Source organism: Rhinoraja longicauda, chromosome 31, assembly GCF_053455715.1.
Source record: "Rhinoraja longicauda isolate Sanriku21f chromosome 31, sRhiLon1.1, whole genome shotgun sequence".
Taxonomy (NCBI): Eukaryota; Metazoa; Chordata; class Chondrichthyes; order Rajiformes; family Arhynchobatidae; genus Rhinoraja; species Rhinoraja longicauda.
The window spans coordinates 1,597,942-1,624,446 of record NC_135983.1 but is presented as its reverse complement, the minus strand read 5'-3'; the positions used below and the strand labels follow the sequence as shown (position 1 = coordinate 1,624,446).

The following is a 26,505-nucleotide window of genomic DNA, read 5'->3' as shown; positions in this document are numbered from 1 at the left end:
GCAGGGTACGGAGGAGACACGAGTGCGGGCCTCATCTATGATGGGAGAGGGGAACCCCCGTTCCCTAAAAAATGAGGACGTTGGTCTGTCTTATGCGATCTCCCAGGGATGAGTTGGCCATGGAGATGGCAATGATGGCACGAGGGGAATTGCAGTGCATCAAGATTGTTTGGGAGACTGGAGTTGATGTACGCTGTGACCATCGACTCAACGCACTTCATGATAATGGATATCAGAGCCACTGGATGGTTATCATCAAAGCATGGTTCCTTCTTTTTCTTTGGCACTGGATGATAGTGGTCTTCTTAAAGCAAGTGACTACTTAGATTGGAGGAGAGAGAGGTTAAAGATGTCTGTGAACACTCCTGCCAGCGGGATCCTGCAGGTTCTGAGGACAGGGCTGGTGAAGTTAGGGGGTGGGAGCATAAACATGCTGCAATGGAGAGGTTGCAGAAGGCCACCCGCGGTGCGGACTGGCAACGCGGCCGGACGCCTTTATCGAGGCGCCACGTTCTCGGTGGCGCGGCCAATAGAGCCCGTGGCTGGGGACTGGATCGGCATCACGGAGGCCTCAGAAGAGGCCCTGGCAGCGTTGTGGAGAGGTCGGTGCAGCGGACGAGACGGACACGTGAAGTAAGGACGTCGCTGCCGAGGGAAGGAAGACCCGACGTGGGGGGATCGCTGTGAAGGAGGGGGGAGGGGAAGAACAAGGGGAGGATTGGCGCAGGGGGAGAGGGGGAAGTTGTACTGTGACTTGTCACATGTGACAATAAAGTTTACATTTATTCATTCATTGGGCTGTTTCTGCCCTGCATATTCTTGCCCATTTGTTTTCATTGACTGTAGCAGATTATTAGTTTAGTTATGAGATACAGCGTGGAAACAGGCCCTTCGGCCCACCAAGTCTGCACTGACCAGCGATCCCCACACATTAACACTACTCTACACACACTAGGGACAATTTACAATTATACCAAGCCTATTAACCAACAAACATGTACGTCTTTGGAGTGTGGGACGAAACCGGAGATTTCGGAGAAAGCCCACGCAGGTCACGGGGAGAACGTACCATCTCCGTACAGACAGCACCCACAGTGTCTGGCGCTGTAAGGCAGCAACTTTACCGCTGCGCCACCGTGCCACAATTTCTTTGACTGTAGCCGATTATTAGTTATATACAATATACTTTATGTGTAGGGTGGAGCCGGGTTTGGCAGTGACCATACCGACACTCAGGGTAGGGTGAACTCATATCTTTTATTTACAGTTGTACGAATGTCCAGGACCACATGGGGGCGCTGTCCCTCGCTGTCAGGTGATGCTGGCCATCTCGGGGCTGTCCCAGCAGCTCGCTCCTGGCTTTCAAAGGAGGAGGCATGGCGATCTCAAGCTTCTCCCTGCAATTCACTCTTTCAATGAGAGAAGATGCTGGCGGTCCCAGGCTTAACCTGGCAGCTCAGCTTTGGGGCTCGAAGACGCAGTCTCTGGTTTATCCTGGCAGCTCAGTCTTTGCCCGTGTGCATGGGCGCAGTCACTTGTTGCGTGGGCAGGAAGAGGCACTGGCATCTCAGGCTTGCCCTGGCCACTCACTCCAAAGACGTACGGATTTGTAGATTAATTGGCTTGGTATATATGTAAATTGTCCCTAGGATTGTGTTAATGTGCGGGGACCGCTGGTCGGTGTGGACTCGGTGGGCCGAGGGGCCTGTTTCCGCACTGTATCTCTAAACTAAACTAAAAAAAGTAGAGGTACTGACTGTCTAGGGCCTCTTCCCAGAATCTCAGCCTTGATCACACAGTGGCACTGGTGGTCTCAGGTTTGTCCCAGTGGCTTAGTCTTCCTCAAAACTGCAACACTGGAGCATAGCTAGCAGGGAGGCACCTCACTTTCTCTCCCTTCTGCTTATTCTTCTCTCATCCTCTCCCGTCCCCTCTGGCTAGAAAGCCCGGGTTTTATAGGGAGTAGTCTGACAAGGCTCGTGTGGCTGACTAGCTAATTGGATCCAGCTTTCAGTTTCAGTTTAGTTTATTGTCATGTGTATTGAGATACAGTGAAAAGCTTTTTGTTGCGTGCTAACCAGTCAGTAGAAAGACAATACATGATTATAATCTATCCATTTACACTGTATAGATACATGATAAGGGAATAACATTCAATGTAAGGTCAAGGATAGTCCGAGAGTCATCAAAAAGCTGGATAGAGTTCAGCACTGCTCTCTGGTTGTGGTAGGATGATTCAGTTGCCTGATAATGTTATCAATGAAGCTGGGGATTGGCCTCTCCTGGCCTATCAGCCAGTGATAGGGGTCAGAGCGGCATCCAAGGGAAGGTGGGCTGTCATCAGGGCTAGAGGCAAGAGGCCAGAGTGATTTGCCACTGACATGCAACGAGTATGACCTTATCATTTCCAGATTTTCTATCATTAACTTGTTGTGTGACTTCAGCTGTAAACGGCGATCAATTCCAATATGGATGTAATGGCATCACGTGGGTCCCACACACAGAGCAGCTGAGGTGTTCAAAATCAGACGCAGCCACGAGAATGCAGTACAAAGCAGCCCAGAGGTTGAAGTCTTCCACTGGCGAGCAGGATTCCTGAACATAATGACACTTCTGTGCAAAGGTCCTGGATGTTCCCTTCGCAAGTACCAACATTTCTCAGCAAATCCCAGCCCATTTAGAACAAGGTATAAAAATAGAGACTTCAAAACTGAAGTAGAATCATACAGCAAGGAAGCAGGCCCTTCGGCCCGACTGGCCCATGCCGACCAAGATACCCCATCTACACTAGTCCCACCTGCCCGGGTTTGGCCCATATCTCTCTAAACCTTTCTATGTACCTGTCCAAATATCTTTTAAAAGGTGTTGTAGTACCTGCCTCTACTACCTCCTCTGGCAGCTGGTTCCATGTACCCACCACCCACTGTGTGGAAAAAGTCACCCCTCAGATTTCTATTAAATCTTTCCCCTCACCTATGTTAATGGAATTCGTTTTTTTTTTTAAAGTTAACATACAAGTTAAGGTATTTAGTCGCATCAATTTAAAGTACAAATTGATTATGATCTAACGTCAGCATGGTGGCTGGGTGGTTATTACAGACACTAGCTCAATCCTTAGCTTGGGTGCTGACTGGTGGTGTTTGCATGTGCTTCTGTTAAATGCCTGGGCATTCTGGTTTCCTTTCATATTCCAAAGGTGGGCATGGCATGAGAATCAGGGCAGTTGATGGGCTTGTGAGAGAGAGAACAAGTTAATGAAAATAAATTAGCTAACTGAACGGTCAACATGATGAATGGTCTAACTCTGTCCCTCTGTTCCCAGCTGCTGCATCCAAATTATATAACTCTTCCACATGCAATGCACAGGAATATCTAATCAATTCTGTTACCCAAATTTATTTTAAAAAAATTATTTCGTATATATATTATTAATGCCTCTGGCTGTTTCTATTTTATCTCTCATAAAACCTAGAATTCGATTAGCTCCCAGTTTACATCCTTATCAACAGGAGTTGCTCTCTTGAATGTGCAATGAACCTATATTCTCAACACGCTCTCCTCCAGCACAGCACAAAGCATATTCCTAGTTAGTGAATAGTCAGATTTCCCGTTAAACATTCCTCACACCGAACAATATTGGATTCCTACTGCACATTTTCCATTTTCTCATCTTGTAGTCATGGCAAGCCCCTTGTTTTCCCAAAAATCTCACTATAACTTGTATGTTGGTATAATTTGCAGATATTAATACCACTCAATCTACATCTTCGATGGGTACAGAATACAACATCCTAAAAGTAATAGAACAACACCTGGAAATGAAGAAAATAATTTTTAAAAGCATCGACATTAACATAAATGGTGGATGTCACAGTAGATGTCATGTATGCAGATTCCCATTAAAACCTGCCATCTTAGGACTTTACATGGGAAATTTGCAGCTAAGGGATGGTATGAATCAGTGAATAGACACGTTATAAAGAAAAATTATGCATCATTTATATTTTAAAAATTAGACAAATATGACTTGGAACTCCAGTCTCCTAGTTAATAATTTGGCAGTGTGGTTCTTTGGGGTCAATAGTCAAGTCCCATGGATTATTTTTCCACAGACGTTGCATGACCTGCTGAGTGTTTCTAACATTTTCCATTTGAACAGGAGTTCGATTTTCAGCGATCGAGTAGTTCCTTGCAGCACAAACTTGCTGTTCAATGGTCGGGGAATGTCCTTTGGGAATGGAAATTTGCCGTTCCTTCCCTCTCTGGCATCGATGTGGCTACATACCCAAACAGGAGCAGAAAAATGGCTGATATTTAACTGAAACACCAACGTCACCTATCAATGTTCTCCGGAGATGCTGCCTGACCCGCGGAGATACTCCAGCATCTTTCATCTAACTTCTGTAGCATGTTACATTTGGTTCAAGAAAGCAGCTCTCCTTCACGTTAACATGACAATTAGAGAAGGATAATAATTAATTACCTTACCAGTTTACCGTAAACATTTAGACTATATATATATATATATATATATATATATGCAGTACGGAAACAGGCCATACGGCCCACCGAGTTCACGCCGACCAGTGATCACCCCGTACACAGGCACTATCCTATACACTAGGGACAATTTACAAAAGCAAATCAACCTATGTCTTTAGAGTGTGGGAGGAAACCGGAGAAAACCCACAATGTCAAGGACGGAAACATACAAACTACGTACAAACACACCCGTAGTCAGGATCGAACCCGGGTGTGTGGCGCTCTGAGGCAGCAAGACCACTACACTGCTGTGCTGCCTCTATACAAACATGCCATGAATAAACAAAAACGAGATCTGGCGTATAGCTGAAAGGAATGCTTACTACAGGCCATTATGGATTGTGGACTACTAAAGCACCATGGACTTTTCAAGATCAAATTTCTTTGACCATTCCAGATATATTTTTTTAGCAGTTTTATTGTGATTCCCAGCTATATGTACTCTCGTTTGCTGACCGGATTATTAGTGTGAATTCTCACGTGAAGATTCCAGGATTCCTGTCAGCCTCTTAATTTGTTAGATAGGCCGCATTATTCTCTAGAGGGCAGCACGGTGGTGCAGTGGTAGAGTTGCTGCCTTACAGCACCAGAGACCCGGGTTTGATCAAGGATCCTTGATCCTTGGGTGCTGTCTTTATGGAGTTTGTATCTTCTCCCCGTTTCTCTGGGTCCTCCAGTTTCCTCCCACACTCTAAAGATGTACAGGTTTGTAGGCTAATTGTATGGTAAAATTGTAAACTGTCCTGAGGTTGTGTCAGAAAAATTGTGGCTGTGGTAGCTGACATTGTGTCAGATCGCGTTAGTGTGCAGGAATTGCTGGTCGGCGCGGACTCGGTGGGCCAAAGGGCCTATTTCCATGCTGCATCTCTAAACTAAACTTTATATGCCAGGTTGCTAATATTTTTGTTGCTGGATGAAAATAACACTGTATATTGAATGAGAATACCGAGTGTGTACCAAGAAAAGGAAAGAAATTCTAGGAGAATTAAGTGTATAGTGTTGTGGTACTTCCTCACATGAAAGTTCATTAGAACAGGGAACTTAACTGTTGAGTATCTTTCTCTCAATGTATTAATAATCTTCCACTTACTTAACTATGTCATATTGACAGGAATTGTAATGGGGTCTCTGGTGGACCTTCATAATAGAAAATACAGAAGCAGCATGCGTTTCAACAACATAAAATCACTCAGAAATTTACCCATGTGGGCAGGAAGGGTTTAGGGGGATATGATGTAATACAGGCAAATTGGACAAGCCCAATGTGCCAAGTACCCCCTGTGCCAAATAACCCTTGCATTCCCCCTCCCTCCGTTCCGTCCCTCACCCTACTTGGCCTGCTAGTTTATTGTCTGTTTCTCCTCGTTATCATTTCCTCCAGACAATGGACCATTGTGGGCTCTTTATCTGTCAGTGCTGGCTCCAATTTGTTCTGTACATTTTCATACCTCCAGTTTCCCTCTCACCTGATTCTTTGTCTAAAAAAGTGCCTTGACCCAAAACGTCACCCATTCCTTTTCTCCAGAGATGCTGCCTCAGCCGCTGAGTTACCCCAGCATTTTTTGTCTATCTTAGGTGGGCCGAAAGGCCCGTTTCTGTGCTGTACGGCTCTATGGAACTATTTGATGCACGGTAAAGTGCAAGTTGAAGAGTTATGCAATGAAAGTATGATGGAAATATTGTGACAGGTTCTGCAAGACTCAACCACTTAAAAGGAAGCAGTTTGTTTCTCTGGCCACTTCCCTCTCCTGACGACCTTTAAGAAGAAGTACCATTATAACAGCATACTTTATTCTCCATGAACTTCTCTATATTGCATCTTTCACAGCCTCAGGGTATTCAAAGACTTTACAGCTATAGGCTACTTTGAAGTACAGTCACTGCCATAATATGGGAAACATGAAAGAGCAGAACAACTCCCATGAACTTCAATTTAATAATGCTAACATAATGGAGATATATTGCCTATAACACCAGGGCACATTCCCCTTCATCAAGAGAGCAACATGGGGTCCTTAGCATCCAGCTGAGAGACCATATGGGGTCTCAACAGAACATAGAACAGTACAGGACAGAAACAAACCCACAAGGCCCACAATGTCCATGCCGAACATGATACCATGTTAAACTAATCTCCTCTGCCTGCATGTGATTCGTATCCCCTCATATCCATGTGTCCCCATCACTTTGTGTTTAAAAAACGAAAGATACTAGAGGAGCAAGATGAACCACTCCGTTGAAATCACCTATACTGAAGTGTAGTATGCAAAGGAGCGTAACGTCCGCCATTTTAGTAAGCAAAACCCACCGTTCGCTATGCCTCTCGCAGTGTAATCAGTGTTTTGGGGGAACAGTATGTGTGATGATACCATAAAAATGCAGAATATATCTCATCTATCAATTCACAGATTTTTGTTATTTTTCGTTTAAAAAGTTTCTGCAAGTTTCTGCCTACTAAAATGGCGCCATGGCATACTACGGTTTTTAGGGTCGAGTGGTCTATCTTGCTCTGCTCTATTATCTTTGGTCCCCACCACTTCGTGTTAAAAAAACTTGTCCTGCACATATTCCTTAAACCCTCACCAAAAACTATGCTCATTTCCATCATGGAAAAAAAATTTAATCTATCTTATCTATGCCTCACATGATTTATATAGTTCTATCAGATCTCCTCTCAACCTCTGCAGTCCAGAGAAAACAATCCAATTTGTCCAATGTCTCCTTCTAATCCTGGCAGCATTCTGATAAAGTTCTGCTGCATTCTCGCCAAAATCTCCACATCCTTCCTGTAATGGGGTGCGCAGGACTGCACGCAATACTCCAAAGCAGCCTAACCAAAAGCTGCATCATGACTTCCTGACTCATACACAATGCCCGACAGATGACGGCAAGAATAAAATAGTTCAGGAAGTCATGTTGTAGCAGGGAAGATTAGTGGTTTTAAAAAAAATTATTATTTTTATTAAGAATTTTAGACAGGCACATGGATATGCAGGGAATGGAGCAATATGGATGACGTGCAGGCTAAAGTGATTAGTTTAAGTTGTCATCATGTTCAGCAAGGACATTGTGGTACAAACAGGTGTTCCTGTGCTGTCCTACACCATGTTCTATCTATTCTTTCAGTTTGTTCACAATTTCATATAAACTTTGATGAATTTACCTGTTGACATTAAAACAATTCTAAGCCAGGATTGTCTGATTTTTCATAATTAGTGAGTAGCTAATAGTTGTACTTGTGAGTAAATCTATGCCACACTCTCTCTAAAGACATAATATTGAAAGACAGGGCGGGTCCACAAGTTATATTTTTGAATTGAGGCAAGGCCAACTTTGATGGTATTAGACAGGAAATTGCTCAAGTTGATTGGAGTAGGTTGTTTGCAGGCAAACAAACGTCTGGACTGCAGATGCAAGCTCATACCAAAGATAGACTCAAAGTGCTGGAGTAACTCAGTGGGTCAGGCAGCATCTCTGGACAAAATGGACTGGTTACATCTCGGGTCGGGACCTGAAACATTTGAAGAAGTAATGTGGGAACCTGGACAGGTTGAGTGAGTGGGCAGATGCATGGCAGATGCAGTATAATGTAGATAAATGCGAGGTTATCCACTTGGCGGCAAAAATAAGAAGGCAGATTATTATCTCAATGGTGTCAAGTTAGGTAAGGGGGGGAAGTGCAGCGAGACCTGGGTGTCCTTGTACACCAGTCACTGAAAGTTAGCGTGCAGGTACAGCAGGCAGTGAAGAAAGCTAATGGCATGTTGGCCTTCATAACGAGAGGATTTCAGTATAGGAGTAAGGTTCTTCTGCAGTTGTATAGGGCCCTGGTAAGACCACATCTGGAGTATTGTGTACAGTTTTAGTCTCCTAAGGAAGGACCCATCCTTGTAATTGAGGCAGTGCAGCGTAGGTTCACGAGATTGATCCCTGGGATGGCGGGACTGTCATATGAGGAAAGATTGAAAAGTCTAGGCTTGTATTCACTGGAGTTTAGACAGATGAGAGGGGATCTTATAGAAACATATAAAAGGACTTGACAAGCTAGATGCAGGAAAAATGTTCCCAATGTTGGGGGAATCCAGAACCAGGGGCCACAGTCTTAGAATAAAAGGGAGGCCATTTAAAACTGAGGTGAGAAGGAACTTTTTCACCCAGAGAGTTGTGAATTTGTGGAATTCTCTGCCACAGAGGGCAATGGAAGCCAAATCACTGGATGGATTTAAGAGAGAGTTAGATAGAGCTCTAGGGGCTAGTGGAATCAAGGGATATGGGGAGAAAGCAGGCACGGGTTACTGATTGTGGATGATCAGCCATGATCACAATGAATGGCGGTGCTGGCTCGAAGGGTCGAATGACCACCTTCTGCACCTATTTTCTATGTTTCTATGGGAAGAAGGCTCCCGACCCAAAACGTCACATCCATGTTCACCCGAGATGCTGCCTGACCCGCTGAATTATTCCAGCACTTTGTGTCAAAGTCTGGAAAGTGGGATGTTTTTAAAAGTGTGATGAGAGTTCAGTGCATGCATGTTAGAGTGAAGGGCAAGGCAGGTGGCAGTAAGGAAGCTTGGACGATGGTAGAAATTGAGGATCTGGTCAGGAAAAGGAGGAGGCATGGGTCAATTAATGGAGATGTCTTGGTTCAGGAAATTATGTTGCAGCAAGGCAAGTTTTTTGTGACACAGAGGGTGTTGGGTGCCTGGAACGCACTGTTAGAATTAGTGGCAGAGGCAGATACAACAGTGCCATTTAGGATCCCATCCACCTCAATGCTCTTCAAACACCCCAAAACCATCTGCTTATTAATTTCAATGTTGGTGAAGCTACATTTGGAGTATTGTGTTCAGTTTTGGTCACCCTACTATGGTGATGAAGGTTGACACAAAGTGTTGGAATAACTTTCCTTAAGTGAGTCAAGCACCCACTTTCCTTCAGTCTTTCCATCACCTTTGAAAACTTTTATGCTGTTTATCAACATGAGGACCAAAGTTGTGCCAATGAAAGTCAAAGAAACCATTATGAGACTGAGAAACAAGAATAAAACTGTTAGAGACATCAGCCAAACCTTAGGCTTACCAAAATTAACTGTTTGGAACATCATTAAGAAGAAAGAGAGCACTGGTGTGCTTACTAATCGCAAAGGGACTGGCAGGCCACAGAAGAATTCTCTCTATAATAAAGAAAAAACCCCAAACACCTGTCTGACAGATCAGAAACACTCTTCAGGAGTCAGGTGTGGATTTGTCAATGACCACTGTCCGCAGAAGACTTCATGAACAGAAATATAGAGGCTACACTGCAAGATGCAAACCACTGGTTAGCCGCAAAAATAGGATGGCCAGGTTACAGTTTGCCAAGAAGCACTTAAAAGGGCAACCACAGTTCTGGAAAAAGGTCTTGTGAGACGAAGATTAACTTACATCAGAGTGATGGCAAGAGCAAAGTATGGAAGAGAGAAGGAACTGCCCAAGATCCAAAGCATACCACCTCATCTGTGAAACATGATGGGTGTGTTATGGCCTGGGTATGTATGGCTGCTGAAAGTACTGGCTCACTTATCTTCATTGATGATACAACTGCTGATGGTAGAAGCATAATGAATTCTGAAGTGTATAGACACATCCTATCTGCTCAAGTTCAAACAAATGCCTCAAAACTCATTGGCCGGTGGTTCATTCTACAGCAAGACAATGATCCCAAACATTACTGCTAAAGCAACAAAGGAGTTTTTCAAAGCTAAAAAATGGTCAATTCTTGAGTAGCCAAGTCAATCACCCGATCTGAACCCAATTGAGCATGCCTTTTATATGCTGGAGAAAACTGAAGGGGACTATCCCCCAAAACAAGCATAAGCTAAAGATGGCTGCAATACAGGCCTGGCAGAGCATCACCAGAGAAGACACCCAGCAACTGGTGATGTTCATGAACCGCAGACTTCAAGTAGTCATTGCATGCAAAGGATGCAACAAAATACTAAACATGACCTACTTTCATTTACATGACATTGCTGTGTCCCAAACATTATGGTGCCCTGAAATGGGGGGACTATGGCTGTCATTTCTGCATGGTGAAACAAAAATGTATAAAAATGGCCTTTATTAAAATCTGACAATGTGCACTTTAACCACATGTAATTTTTTTCTATTACAAATCTCAAATTGTGGAGTAGAGAGGCAAATAAATAAATGATGGGTCTTTGTCCCAAACATTATGGAGGGCACTGTAGCATACGCCAACTTTGTGGAAGAGCAAATAAAAACAGAACATCCTTGAAAAATACAGTAGGTTAAAACTGCATCTGTGGAGAGAGGATCAACTTTTTTCCCCCACAGTTGCTGCCTGCCTTACTGAGTTTTCCAGCATATTCTGTTAATGTTTCCATTGCAGCAGTTGTACACATTAACAATTTAAGAATAAATGAGAGTCATTCTAGGGGAAAGGTTTGATGGTGATCACAGTACTGATACTGCTGAAAAATTCAGACACAAAATCATTAAGTTGGAAGTCTACAGATCTAAGTCCCCTGCTTCAATCCTAGGTTTCTGCAACGTTTGAATCTCACTTTTAGGGGCAGCAGAGTGGTGCCTCTGGTAGACCTGCTGCCTCACAGGAGTTTGCACGTATTCTGTGTGACCGCGTGGGTTTCCTTCGGGTGCTCCGGTTTCCTCCCGCATCCCAAAGACTTTCGGACCTGTAGGTTAATTGCCTCTGTACAATTGCCCCGACCGTGTGGGGAGTGGATGCGAAAGTGGGATAACAGAACTAGTGTGAACGGGTGATCAATGGTCAGTATGGACTGTATCTTTCAATCAAACAGAAAACCCCACACGCAGAAAGACTAGCATTTCATTAGCCTTTCAAAACATTTTCTGTGACATTTTCTTTAGAACTATTAATGGGCCTACCCCTTAACTATTTCTGACAAAATTTCTAAAAAAGGTCCAATGAACATGCAAAATAAGATTTTTCCTAATTTGACACACATGTAAATTTTATGTCAAGCTTCCAAAAATGAACCCGATTAATGATTTCTACATAAAAAAGTACAGCACCGTCCAGTGGCTCTGACTTTCACCATCATGTAACGCTTCGAGAGACTGTGATGGCACACATTAACTCCAGCCTCTCAGCCAGGCTTGATTAACTGCAGGAAAAAACTGCAGATGCTGGTTTAAATCGAAGGTAGACACAAAATGCAGGAGTAACTCAGAGGGACAGGCAGCATCTCTGGAAAGATGGAATGGGTGACGCTTCTGGTCAAGACCCTTCTTCAGACTTAAGGATCTCGACCCAAAATGCCACCCACTCCTTCTCTCCTGTCTGCCTGTCCCGCTGAGTTACTCCAGCATTTTGTGTCTACCTTTGATTTACTGCAGTTTACTTACGGTCACAACAGGCCTACAGCAAACGTCATCTCCCTGGCCCTAAATTAACTTCTGGAACACCTAGACAACTAGGACTCCGTTATATTGATGATAGCTCTGCCTTCAACACCAATTTGGATCCCATCCAAATTAATCTCCAAACTCTTGGATCAAGGCCCCCTGGATCCTCAACTTTCTGACCCACAGACCTCAAATCAGTGAGAATAGGTGACAACACCTCCTCCACAATACCTCTCAGCACCAGTGCCCCTCAAGGATGTGTTCTCAGTTCCCTAACATACTCCCTTTGCACTGACAACTATCTGGCCAAATTCCGCTCTAATTCCATCTGCAAGATTGCAGATAACACCACTGTGGTGGGCTGAATCACAACAATGATGAGAGACAGAAAGGAGATGGAGAATATAGTGATAATGTGCCAGGACAGTAACCTCTGTCAATGTCAGAAAGACGAAGGAGCTAGTTATTGACTACAGGAAACATGGTCCAATCAGCACCAATGGTGCTGAAGTGGGAATGGATGAGAGCTTCAAGTTTCTTGGCATTAATATTACCAATGATCTGCTTTGGACCAACCACATTGATGTGACAACCAAAAAGCACACCTACCACAGTCATAAAAAGCTGCAGTAACTTGGCTGGCCAGGCAGCATCTCTGGAGAAATTTCAGGTCAAGACCTTCTTCAGACTGAGAGTCAGGAGAAGGAGGAACAAGAGATAGAGACAAATGAATGGAAGATATGTGGAAAGCAATGATAATTAAGATCATATGGTGCCCACAATGGTCAATTGTTGACGGTGGGATAAGTGATAGTAACAGTGGAACCTCAACAGGATGACAGTAAAACTAGTACGATGACTAGGGAGGGGGAGGGACAAACAGAGAGGGGATGTAAGGGTTATTTGAAGTTAAAGAAATTAATATTAATACCGCTGGGTCGTAAACTGTCCAAGCAAAATGAAGCACAGCAACATCCTGAGGAAATTTGATATGTCTCCAGTTACTTTTAAACTTCTGCAGATGCACCCTAGATAGCAGAGGTTGTCTTACAACTTGATTTGGGAACAGCTCTGTCTGTGCAAGACCACAATAAATTGCAAAGTTGGAGACTCTGTCCATCACACAGACCAGACTCCCCACCATTGACTCCATCTATACTCCAAGTTGCCTCATGAAAGTAGCCGACATAATCATAGATCTGTTCTACCCAGTCTCTCCTTCTCTCTGCTCCCATTCGGCTGAAGATACAGAAACCTGAAAGCACCACACCAGTAGACCCAGCCCCAGCCCCAGCCCCTGCTCCAGCTCCAGCCCCAGCCCCTGCTCCAGCCCCAGCTCCAGCCCCAGCCCCAGCCCCTGCTCCAGCCCCAGCCCCTGCTCCTGCCCCAGCCCCAGCCCCAGCCCCAGCCCCTGCCCCAGCCCCTGCTCCTGCTCCAGCTCCAGCCCCAGCCCCTGCCCCTGCCCCAGCCCCAGCTCCAGCCCCAGCCCCAGCCCCACAGCTCCAGCTCCAGCCCCTGCCCCAGCCCCAGCCCCAGCCCCAGCCCCTGCCCCTGCCCCAGCCCCAGCCCCTGCTCCAGCCCCAGCCCCAGCCCCTGCCCCTGCCCCAGCCCCTGCCCCAGCTCCAGCCCCAGCCCCTGCCCCTGCCCCAGCCCCAGCCCCTGCCCCAGCCCCAGCCCCTGCCCCAGCCCCTGCCCCAGCCCCTGCCCCAGCCCCTGCCCCAGCCCCAGCCCCTGCCCCAGCCCCTGCCCCAGCCCCTGCCCCTGCCCCTGCTCCAGCCCCAGCCCCTGCTCCAGCCCCAGCCCCAGCCCCAGCCCCTGCCCCAGCCCCTGCCCCAGCCCCAGCCCCAGCCCCAGCCCCAGCCCCAGCCCCTGCCCCAGCCCCAGCCCCAGCCCCTGCCCCAGCCCCTGCCCCTGCCCCTGCCCCAGCCCCAGCCCCAGCCCCTGCCCCAGCCCCTGCCCCAGCCCCAGCTCCAGCCCCAGCCCCAGCCCCAGCCCCTGCCCCAGCCCCTGCCCCTGCCCCAGCCCCTGCTCCAGCCCCTGCCCCTGCCCCAGCCCCTGCCCCTGCTCCAGCCCCAGCCCCTGCCCCTGCCCCAGCCCCTGCTCCAGCCCCTGCCCCTGCCCCAGCCCCTGCCCCTGCCCCAGCCCCTGCCCCTGCCCCTGCCCCTGCTCCAGCCCCAGCCCCTGCCCCTGCCCCTGCCCCTGCCCCTGCCCCTGCCCCTGCTCCAGCTCCAGCCCCAGCCCCTGCCCCTGCCCCTGCCCCTGCCCCTGCCCCTGCCCCTGCTCCAGCCCCAGCCCCTGCCCCAGCCCCTGCCCCTGCCCCAGCCCCTGCCCCTGCCCCTGCCCCTGCTCCAGCCCCAGCCCCTGCCCCAGCCCCAGCCCCTGCCCCTGCCCCTGCCCCTGCCCCTGCCCCTGCCCCTGCCCCTGCTCCAGCCCCAGCCCCTGCCCCAGCCCCTGCCCCTGCCCCAGCCCCTGCCCCTGCCCCTGCCCCTGCCCCTGCCCCAGCTCCAGCCCCAGCCCCAGCCCCTCTGTCTACAGGCTTCTGAACAGCCCTTCCATTAGCTGCGGTCCTGTCCGACTCACTTCCACCTCATTGGAGACCTCTGAAGTATATTTAACCAGACTTTATTGCACTGTATGTTGCACGCTGTATCTGTGCACTGTGTTCATGTCTTAGTCTTTTCACCTTCTCCCAGTACACGTGACAATCATAAACTCAACGTTACAGGCAAACAACGAATGATTAATGATTACCAAACTTTACAGACATCAAGCCGACACTGTCTGAGCAACACTTAACCCGAACTCAACTCTCGGTCGGGGTTGGATAAGTACCTTGGCGGCGAGGTAGGCCCGACCCGACCCGACCCGACACGACCCGACCGGTCTCTAGAAGTTTCCAGAAGCCTCCGCGCCCCGGGCTGTTGGGGGGGGGGGGGGTCTCTCTCTCTCTCTCTCTCTCTCCCTCCGGGCCGGGCCTGGTTCTCCGCCGCTCCCTTGACCCCGACCAGTCGTCTGAGGACCAGGCCGCGTTGTCCGCTCCCTCAGCGGGGAACCTGCTGCAGCAACTCCGGCGCCAACTACTCCTGGATCACCGGCACCTTCTGGAGCAACAACAACTACTACTCCCCGGGCAGCAGCAGCAGCAGCAGCAACTCCTGCAGGAGCAGCAGCAGCAGCAGCAGCAGCGACAACTACCACAACAACACCCCCCTGTAGCCGCAGCTTTGCCCCGGGCCAGGCCGGGCCGGCCTTGGGGAAGTGAGTGAGTGAGTGAGTGAGTGAGTGAGTGAGTGAGTGAGTGAGTGAGTGAGTGAGTGAGTGAGTGAGGGCGGTGCTGAGTAGTTCGCCCTGAAGCTCCCAGCCCACAGCTACTGTCCCAGTATTAAGGTATATCAAGTCAACCTTAATATACAAGATGTGCAGTGAAAAATGAAAGTGGCAACGCCTGCGGATTGTGCTAAACTACAAAACAGAATATTAAAAAAAAATTTAACACAAAAAATAAATTAATACAGTAAATTAAATAGACAATAGGTGCAGGAGGAGGCCATTCTGCCCTTCGAGCCAACACCACCATTCAATGTGATCATGGCTGATCATTCTCAATCAGTACCCCGTTCCTGCCTTCTCCCCATACCCCCTGACTCCGCTATCCTTAAGAGCTCTATCTAGCTCTCTCTTGAATGCATTCAGAGAATTGGCCTCCACTGCCTTCTGAGGCAGAGAATTCCACAGATTCACAACTCTCTGACTGAAAAAGTTTTGGGACTAAATGAGTCGCTGGTGATATGAGAGTTAACAGTCCTGATGGCCTGTGGGAAGAAACTCCGTCTCATCCTCTCTGTTTTCACAGCGTGACAGCGGAGGCGTTTGCCTGACCATAGCGGCTGGAACAGTCCGTTGCTGGGGTGGTAGGGGTCCCCCATCATGCACCCAATCTCATGAATACTTCCCGTCGATAGTCCTAAATGAATACTTCTCCTGCACGTTTTACACACTTGACAGTCCTTCTCTGCCTTTGTTGGTAAGTTAGAGTTTGGTAAAACAAGAGGACATAGATTCAGGGGAGTTGGAGTTTATTAATAAAAAAATTACAAGGATGTAGATCAGGGAGTTAGATTTTGTTAATAAAACCAGATGACGTAGATTTATTGTAAGAGATATAGAGGGCACCAGAGGGTGGTCTATATCAGCAATGTACTGCTGGGGAGGGTGGTGGAGGTTGGGTGGTTGTCAGCCAGTCATAGAAGACTATGGCCCAAATAGTGGGCGATGGGGTTAAAACAGATGGGTGTTCACTGGTTGGCATAGTCGTGGTCTGTTTCCCTAAAAAACCCACAAAATGCAGGAGTAACTCAGCATGTCTTCTTCTTCTTCTTCTTCTTCTTCTTTTTGCGTTTGAGGCAGCAGAAATTATGTAACGCCCTCCAGGCGCTGTAGCCAGTGCAATGTGCTGTTGTCGAGGGCCGTGAGGTCTACCCCTCCACCAGGGGGACGGAGGACAGTGCAGTCGGACATGCCGTGCTGCGCTGTTTGCTGGTCTGCTCCACACACGCAGGCTGCTGATGGACGCAACCCCCAACGATGCATGTTGGCGTTGAACCGGCCGACCCCTGTGTGGAGCCTGTTCAGGGCGACCCACTCTTTGCGGGGCATGTCCGAGCCGGGTGGGGCTGTGGTGTTCGGTGCGACAGTGAATTGAGGAGGTGGCGATGTCTGTTCCCAGCTGGTTCTCCATGCTCCTAGTATGTTGAAACCGGAGCCACAGACGGTCGCTGCATGACGGGAGAAAGGGTGACGAGATGACAGGCGTTGAGGTCCCAGTTGCTGTGAATCCTGGGCGAGGTTGTGCAAAGGATGTTTGGCGTCCGATGGGGCCTTGCACACCAGAAGAACTCTCTGCGAAGCTTGGCGGGTGTGATACCTGCGAGCACCGGCAGGAGATCCGTTGGAGTAGGACGTAGGCAGCTAGTGATGATCCGCATGGTGTTGTTGAGGGTGGCGTCTAGCTTGCTGGTATGAGCGCTGTGGCACCATGCTGGGGCGGCGTACTCAGCGGCGCTGCACACGAGTGCAAGAGCACTGGTTCGAAGAGTAGATGTCCTGGCGCCCCATGACGATCCGGCCAAGCAACGCAGGAGGTTGTTCCATGCCGAGACTTTAGTACAGAGAGCTTCAAGGTGTTGCTTGTAGGTCAGCTGCCGATCTAGTTTCACCCCGAGGTCTGTAGGAAATGGGTTGTAGGGTAGGGGTGACCCATTGAGGGTGACGGTTAGCTGGCGTTGAGCTTCCTTGTTGTTCAGGTGAAAGGCCGTGATGGTGGTTTTTGCCACTCTCAGTTTTAGTCTCCAGATCTTAAGGTAGCCCGCGACAACTTCCATGTCTGCCGAGAGCACATCCTCAACATTTGACCAGCTCCTGTCCGAATGCAGTGGGGCCAAGTCATCTGCGTATCCATACTGGCGCGCGGTCGTGCGTGGCAGATCGCTGATATAGAGATTGACGAGCATGGGGGCCAATACCGAGTCTTAGGGGACTCCATTTCTTAGGCATCGCAGTCGGCTAGATTGTCCGTCGCTGGTCTTGAATACAAAACTGCAGTTGGCAAGGATGTTGGCAAGGAACCGCACTAAATGAAGGTCAGGGATGGTGCGGAGGAGCTTCATGATCAGGCCCTGGTGCCACACTGTATCATAGGTGGCGGTGAGGTCCACCAGTGTGATGGCCGCCTTGTCACCCTTTTCGAAACTGTCTTCGATGTCATTGGTCAGCTTGACTATTTGGTGGGTGGTGCAGCGTCCATGCCGAAATCCGGCTTGTTCAGCGGGTTGTTGAGGGTCAACGATTGGATCGAGCCGGGCCAGGAGAAGCCGTTTGAGGAGCTTGTACGGGACACAGAGGAGTGAAATGGGCCGATAGTTCCTTGGGTCGTCCGCAAGCTTGTTTGGTTTTGGTAGCGCAATGACGGTGGCTTTCCGCCAGATCTTCGGAATGGACTGACCAATGAGGCAAGAGGAGTAAAACTCACGGAGCCAGGCCAGGCATTTAGGACTGCAGTGTTTCAGGAATTCTGGGGGGATGTAATCAGGACCCTGAGCTTTTCCACATTTCAGTTGAGAGATGACAGAAGAAAGTTCTGCAGAGGAAAAGGGTGGGGATGAGGAGTTTGCAGAGGGCTGAGTAGGTATTGTCCAGGTTGGTGGGGGTGGGGACGGGGGTGAGGGTGGGGGTGGGGACGGGGGTGAGGGTGGGGGTGGGGACGGGGGTGAGGGTGGGGGTGGGGGTGGGGACGGGGGTGAGGGTGGGGATGAGGATGAGGAGTTTGCAGAGGGCTGAGTAGGTATTGTCCAGGTTGGCGGGGGTGGGAAGGCTGTCGATCCAGAGGTCCACCAGACTTGTGAACTGGTCCCATCTGGCCTTGATCGCTGTGAATGGAGAATGAGAAACACTGGGCAGAAGTTCAGCACCCAGAGCCACAGGGTGCAGCTTAATAGTTCAGATTATTTATTTCAGTTTATTGACATGTGTACTGAGGTACAGTGAAAAACTTTTGTTGTGAGCTAACCAGTCAGTGGAAAAACGATATGTGATTACATTGACCCATCCACAGTGTACAGATACATAATAAAGGGAATAACATTTAGTGCAATATAAAGTCAGATTTAACGGTGTTTCCAGGTTGAGTGGGTATTGCATCCACCATTTAAATCACCAGATGATTGAATTTATCCCATGTTAAATCAGAGAAACTACCAATTCTATCAAAAGCTGGATGCAAATTACTGGAGTAACTTAGTGGGTCAGGCAGCATCTCTGGAGAACATGAATAGGTGACATTTGGAGAAAGGACCTTTCTTCAGTCCCCAGCCAAAATGTCACCTATTCATGTTGTGCAGAGATGCTGCCTGACCCTCGAGTTACTTCAGCACTTTGTGCTTTTTTCTTCAAACCAGCTCTGCAGTTGGTATGAATATTGATTTCTCTCACTTCAGGTAGCTCCAGCATTCCCTCTCTATTTATCCCTCCTCCACTCAAGTCGCACTGGCTTCTTATTTTCACCCAACAAACAGCCTGTTTCCTTAATCATCGTTACTTTTTTGCATACCGTTTATTCATTGTTCTTTATCTCTCTACATCGCTGTCTATATCTTTCATTTCCCTCATCCCTAACCAGTCTGAAGAAGGGTCTCGACCCGAAACGTCACCCATTCCTTCTCTCCAGAGATGTTGCCTGTCCTGCTGGGTTACTCCAGCTTTTTGTGCCTATCTGCAGTTCCTTGTGCCTATCAAAAACTGAATTTGATCATTTTTAGATCAATAGAAAAGGTATTGAGAGATGTGTGCCAAAGGCAGATAAATGGGACTAGCTTGGATAAACAGCATGGATGCACGGATGAGACGGGCCAGAGGGGACATTTCCATGCTGTATGACTACTGACAAGGAAGCACATTAATAAAACCAGACCGAAAGATAAAGAATGGAATGTTTAAACAGGAAACAGGAAGTAAGTGTGTAGTGTTCATAACTTGGTACTTTCCCCTATTACGGAAAAGTGATTAATGTAAAACTGGAGTTTCGTGGGTCTAAAATCCCCTAAATTGCAATTGTCTATTTTCTGTGAATAGCTGTTACGTTCAATGAACTATGGGTGTTGTTCATTTAATGACATCTTTGCTTCACTTCTTTTAAAAGAGTCATCATGATACTATGAAGGTCACAAACCACGTTTTTGCACTCAAATGAACTCCCTGCGTCTTATACCATGTGATTTTACTACTCTCCCCATACTAGGTATACACTGAATTATAGTATTCTTTTCCATACTGTGGAAGAGAATAATAGGCAACACAGATAGTAGAGCTGTTGCCCCACAGCACGGGAGTTCAATCCTGACCTCGGGTACTGTTGGTGTGGAGTTTGTATGTATTCCCCGTGACTGCATGGGTTTCGTCTGGGTGCTCCGGTTTCCTCAAAGACATGTGGGTTTGCAGGTTAATTTGCTTCTGTAAAGTGCCCACAGCGTGCTGTTGAGTTCTGCTGCTACGTGCAGGCAGGCAGTAGATAGGAATGTTCGGTGAACATTTGTATCTTTGTCGGCACCAAAACGTAGCAACACTTGTGTACTGCCTAGCTGAGGTCTGCTACATGATGTTACTGGTTTATATGCTAAACAAAGCTGTACCTAGGTACGTGACAATAAAGTATCATCGAATCATGAAAGTCCTTGCTTGCCCAATTTCTCCCTAGAGCTCAGGCCCTCGATTCCTGGCAATATTGTTGTAAATCATCTCTGCATTCTTTCCAGTTTAATGACATCCTGTAGCCGAGTGACCACAATACTCCATTGCGGTCTCACCTACTTCTTAACTGCAACATAATGTCTCAATGTCTGTACTCAATACCATGACTGATAAAGGCCAATAAGCCAAAAGCCTACTTTACCACCCTATCCAGTTGTGATGCCACTTTCAGGGAACTAGAAACCTGTACTCTTAGATCGCCTTGCTCCACAACACTCCCCCAAACCCTTCCATTCATCGTGAAGCTCCTGCCCTCGCTTGACTTCCCAAAATGCAATACCTCGCCCATATCTGCATTGAAATCCATTACAATACAATACAATACAATACAATATATCTTTATTGTCATTGTACAACGAGATTGGGAATGCGCCTCCCATATGATGCAATAATTTAATTAGCTAGTCAGTATTAATTTAAACAACCCAATGAAACAAATTGTAACAGTTTTAAAACAGAATAAAGTGCAAGTAGATCATTCCTCTGGCCATTTGCCCATCTGATCAAGATTCTGCTGTAATTTTTGAAAACTATCTGCAGTATGTACGATACCATCTACTTTAGTGGCAACTGCAAACTAATCATGCCTTCTACATTTTCATCCAGATCATTGATATAAACCACAGACAGCAATGGGCACAGCACTGATTCCTGAGGCACACCAATAACCTCTGCTTCCTTCCATATAGCTAATTCTGTATCAAGGCAGCTAGCTCTCCCTGGATCCCATGAGATCTAACCTTCCAGAGCAGCCTATCATGCAGAACCTTATCGGTGGCCTTTCTGAAGTCCATATAGACAATGTGTCTAGCTAGCCCTACCCTCATCAACTTTCTCAGTTACCTTAAGAATTCTTTTTACCAGAACACTGCCTAGATTGGAGGGTTTCAGCTACAGGGAGAAGTTGGATAGACTTGGAACTGCGGATGCTGGTTTAAACCGAAGATAGACACAAAAAGCTGGAGTAACTCAGAGGGACAGGCAGCATCTCTGGAGAGAAGGAATGGGCGACATGTCGGGTTGATGTCTGAAGAAGGGTCTCTTTGGACAGACTTGGATTGTTTTCTCCGGAACGTCAGAGGTTGAGAGGAGACTTGATAGAAGTTATCTTGATAGTTAAGAACTTGATAGAAGTTTAAAATTATGAGACGCAGAGATAGGGTAGATAATCAGAACTTTTCTCCAGGGTGGAAATGTCCAACTCTGGAGGGCACAGCTACAAGGTGAGAGGGGAGAATTTAATGGAGATGTGGGGGTTAAGTTTACACAGAGAGTGGAGGGAGCCTGGAACGCATATCTAGGAGTGGTGGTGGGGGCAGATACGATAGTGGGGTTTAAGAGGCTTTTGGATAGGCACAGGGAAGTACAGGAATAGAAGGATATGGATCATGTACAGGCAGATGAGAGTTTAACCTGGCATCATGATCGGCATAAACATTGTGGGCCGAAGGACCTGTTCTTAGCAGTACCGAGCTATGTTATATGGAACTAAATCAAATTCATAAGACACAACCACCCATTGACTATCCCTAATCAGCCTCTGTCTATCCAAAATGCATATATATCTCATCCCTCAGAATCCTCTCCAGTAACCTGCATGTTAGGCTTACTGGTCTATAGGTCCCAAGCTTTTCTTTGCAATTCTTCTTTATTTAAGAGGCACAACATTAGCCACCCTGTAGTCTTCCAAGACAACCATGTCTGAATACTGCAGGGAGGTTCCAAGAGGGAAACTTTGATTTTAGTTTAGTTTAGTTTACAGATACAGCTTGGAAATAGACCCTAGTCCACACCGACCAGCAAAAACACACAAGGGACATTTTTTAACGAACCCAATTAAGCTACAAACCTGTACGTCTTTGGAGTGTGAGAGGAAACCAGGGCAAACTGACGTCGTCATGGGGAGAACGTGCAAACTCCATACAGACAGCACCCTTAGTCAGGATCGAACCGGCTCTCTGGCGCTCTACTGCTGTGTCACCGTGCCGCCGATTTGATATCACAAGGTTAATGACATTAAGACATCTCCACATGCTCCAAGCCAACAGGAACGATTCCACAGCCTTGTGACAGATATATCATTAAATATTGCATGAATGATATCATGTGAATGGTTTGTGGAATGATGTGGAAATATTACTAGTTAAACGTGTGGATTTTAACAAAAGAACAATTATTTTAATGTTCACTCTTGGCAGAATGAGAATGTTTTTTTAATTTATGCTCTATTTTGTTCTGAACTTTGTAACAAACCTTTAATTAAAAGCCAGTGAGGCTGCAATGTGCTGTCCCTGGTTCTGGGTACTTCCCAAGTTCTATATTTTGAATGATCTGTCTGTTGCTTTTCCCATTGTCCTGCAGAAAATTAAACATGCTTGCTTAATTCAGGTTTCCAATAGCGCAGTTCTGTTGAATTTTGATTTAGGAATATGTTGTTAAGAATTAACATGCCTGTAAACGAAACAGGAAGATAGACATAAGATGCTGGAGTAACTCAGAGATCAGGCAGCATCTCTGGAGAAAAGGAATAGGTAATATTTCGGGTCGAGACCTCAGAAGTCACCTATTCCTTCTCTCCAGAGATGCTGCCTGACTGGCTGAGTTACTCCAGCATTTTGTGTCTATCTTCGGTGTAAACCAGCATCTGCAGTTCCTTCTTACAAAGGGAAACAGAAAGCCCACTTGTAATGATTGGCAATTTAAAATACACATTATAACTAACTCACAAATGCTAAATTATGATATCATTATGAAACGGAAGATATATCTGAAATCAACCAAACCAAGAAAACAATGAGAAAAGAGGATACAAAGCATCCTCAGGACTAACTTTAACCTGTACTTTAACGACATCATTGTAGTGCACTACAACAGTACCAATTAAAATATGATTTGAAGCATATTTTGTGGAAATGGTTTAAAAAATTTTTTATCATTCATACTCAGTTGGCAATAGATATTAGCTTAAGAACAGCGTTACCTCTTTTTGAAAATAAAAACAATAAGATGCCAATTCTAAACGTCATCCATCACAAATACTTGGGCTGAAGCAATTCAGAAACTGACTGTCCTGTTTTTGTAAGTATTTCTGTACAACGGTGGTGCAGTGATGGTGTTGCTGCCTTACAGCACCAGAGACTCAAGTTCATTCCTGACTACGGGTGCTGTCTGTACGGAGCTTGTACATTCTCCCTGTGACCATGTGGGTTTTCTCCGGGTGCTCCGGTTTCCTCCCACACTCCAAAGACGTGCAGTTTTTTTACGTCTGGCTTCTGTAAAAAAATGTTAAATTGTCCCTGGTGTGTGGAGTAGTATTAGTGTGCGGAGATCACTGGTCAGCGCAGACTCAGTGGGCTGAAGGGCCTGTTTCCGCATTGAATCTCTAAACTCTAAACTCTGTACAACTTGTACTTCAATAATATAGTGCCTCTTTACATCTCTCCAATAGACCCAGAGTAATTAACAGTGAATTACTTGACTCATTTTACTTTAGTTACTTCCACAACACAGTAACCATTGTTAGCGTAATAAGGTGTGCCAAACATTTTGCTAAAATTGAGGACAGTGTTATTTAGGACAACAGGAAATTATTTAGGACAACAGGAAAGTGCTGGAGTAACTCAGCAGGTCAGGTGGCATCTCCTGAAAACATGGAAAATGGTGTTTAGGGTCGGGACCCTTCTTCAAACTGACGGTGGTGGGGAAGGGTGGGGACAAAGCTAGAAGAGAGGAGGAACAGAACAAAGCCTGGTGAGTGATAGGTGGATACAGGTGAAGAGGGTTTTTGATAGGCAGATGGTTGGACAAAGGCCAGAGATAAAAAGGCAAAAGGTGGGAGAGGTGTGGTAGAAGTGCAAATTGGGAAGCCAGAGGAAGGAATATAGGTGGGAGTGAAGGGGGATGGATGGATGGGGGTATGTCCAGATGGGGCCTGGGGTGGAGTGTGGAGGAAGGGAGAAGGGAATGGGGAGTGGTTTGTAGCTTCGTTACCAAAAGTTGGACAATTCAGTGTTCATACAAGATACAAATAATTTATTGCCAAGTATGTAAGAACATACAAGGAATTTGATTTGCCATACAGGCATAGCAAAAAAGCAACAAGATACACAACTACATAAAAAATAACATAAACATCCACCACAGAGCACTGCGATGAAAGGCAATAACATATTATCTTCTTCCCTCCTTTTCTCCCGCAGCGGGGACAGTCGAACCATCCGCGGTCGGGGTGATCGAAGCTCCGGGGCGGGTTGAAGTTCCCGAAGTCGATCCCTGGTCAAGGGACCGCGAGTTCCACGATGTTAAGTCCGTAGGCTCCCGCGGTTGGAGCTCCCAAAAGTCGATCCCCAGCAAAGGGACTGCCAGCTCCACGATGTTAGGCCGCAGTGCGGACGGAGATACGATATGGGAAAAGTCGCATCTCCGTTAAGAAAAGAGATAAAAAAAGTTTCCCCCACCCCATAATACAAAACTAAAGATGCACTAAAACATACATTAACAACAAACTAAAAACAACAAAAGAAGAAAAGGACGAGACAGATCGTTGGCGAGGCTGCCATCGTACGGCGCCACCTGGTGGGTTGTGAGAATACGAGATGCTGTGCCACTAGTTTGCGTGTGGCCCCACTCTGCCATTGGAGAACATTTCCTGGTCTTTTGCTGCTTCTTTAAACAAAATGGGGAGGGAAAGGGGTTCCATGTCTTCCGATCTCTTTTGAAGAATTGAATTTTGAACATCACTTGGAAAGGGATTGAGGTTTAATCCCTCCCTAACTCCCTGCATTTGGAAAAAATAAGATTTGCCTTAATTGACAAACCTGAGTTATTTTTAAAAATATGGTCTCCATTTATTGAATTTTTAGAAAAGTAAATGGGTTTGGCACAGGACTAAAATAAAAATTTAAAATTAAAAGTTGAAACTTGAGTTAGGGGCTGGATGTACAACTGTGGTTATTGTCTCCCGGATCTACTCCCTTTAGTTTTTATAGTTATATCTTTTTTTTAATCCTCTTATTCTCTCTTCCCAATAGTTTATAGTTTTTTTTATTTTTACTTTCTCTCTTTAAAAATTTAAAAATTGAAGCTATGTAAGAACTCTGTAACAAATGTGTCTTTTATTTCTATTTGCACATATGCTTTTCAAAAATTAAAAAATAAAATTAAAAAAACACTGAACAAGGGTCTCGACCTGAAACATCACCTATTCCTTTACTCCAGAGTAACTCAGCCTGACCCGCTGAGTTACTCCCGCATTTTGTGTCTATCATTGACGTTTAACCTGTGGAAGAGATCAGGGGGTGTGTGATGGGACCTGATATCATGCAAGCCTTGCCTCCTCGGTAGAGCTCAGAGGCTTTGCTGAAGATGACAGGAATGAAGTGACAACAGTGCGAATGATGGAGGAGATCGATGTACAAGGCTGTCATGGACCCGGTAAGGTGGACCCTGACATCAGAAAGATGAGATGAGATTCTTTTGGAACAATATTTTTCATTTTTGTGGTCTCATTCCTCCATTTCCCGTTACTGAAGTCCTGAATATCGAGTTCATTACCAGCCTACAGTGCAGAAGAAGAGACGATAAAGTATTAGGTACATTATATCACATGTTACATAGAGTATAGGTTGTGCAATGCCTAATGCTAACTGTGTCCCAAACATCTCCATCCATTGTGGATTATGATGGCATGTTTGCGGGGACTATCTCATCACCCACAAACATTTCCTCGCTATCCACCAACTCGTAGTACACCTCTACCCTGGTACCCACAGCTGGCTCTCTGTTCCCAGGTCCTAATCCTCATCCACATCTCAGTATCTAGAATGGCCACTTCCTTCATGAGCATTGTAATCCTCCCTTCCCCACTAAATGCGTTCTTTTGATTCTACTTTCTCCTCCATTCGTCTCACTTTCAGTGGTGGGGTCTTAGCCCTTTAGTCCTAGTCTCTGAAAAGTGTTTTTTAAACCGCTACAGTGGTGCAAAGGTAGAGTTGCTGCCTGGGGAGGGGATGGTTTTTGTGTGGGAAAGGATGAGTTAACCAGGGAGTTGCAGAGGGAGCGGTCTCTGTGGAAAGCAGAAAGGGGTGGAGATGGGAAGATGTGGCTAGTGGTGGGATCCTGTTGGAGGTGGTGAAAATGTTGAGGATTATGTGCTGTATGCTACGGCTGATGGGATGAAAGGTAAGGACAAGGCAGACTCTGTCTCTGTTGCGACTAGGGGGAGGGGGAGCAAGGGTGGAGCTGCAGGGAGAACCAAGGAGACACGAGTGAGAGC

General features: G+C 46.6%; 1 protein-coding gene and 1 long non-coding RNA gene across 2 annotated transcripts in view; one reads left to right on the top strand and one right to left on the bottom strand.

Moving 5' to 3' along the window:
* The window catches only part of traf1 (TNF receptor-associated factor 1), a 67,781-nt gene extending 52,613 nt beyond the window's left edge, over nt 1–15,168 (bottom strand). The window contains exon 1 of the mRNA XM_078426140.1: nt 14,763–15,168. The gene's annotated coding sequence lies outside the window, so the exon portion shown is untranslated. The remainder of the gene's footprint in view (nt 1–14,762) is intronic.
* Nucleotides 1–25,107, top strand: part of LOC144608409 (uncharacterized) — a 49,340-nt gene extending 24,233 nt beyond the window's left edge. Inside the window, exon 3 of the long non-coding RNA XR_013549194.1 lies at nt 24,431–25,107. This is a non-coding gene — a long non-coding RNA (uncharacterized LOC144608409). The remainder of the gene's footprint in view (nt 1–24,430) is intronic.
* The last annotated feature ends 1,398 nt before the right edge of the window (nt 25,108–26,505 follow it).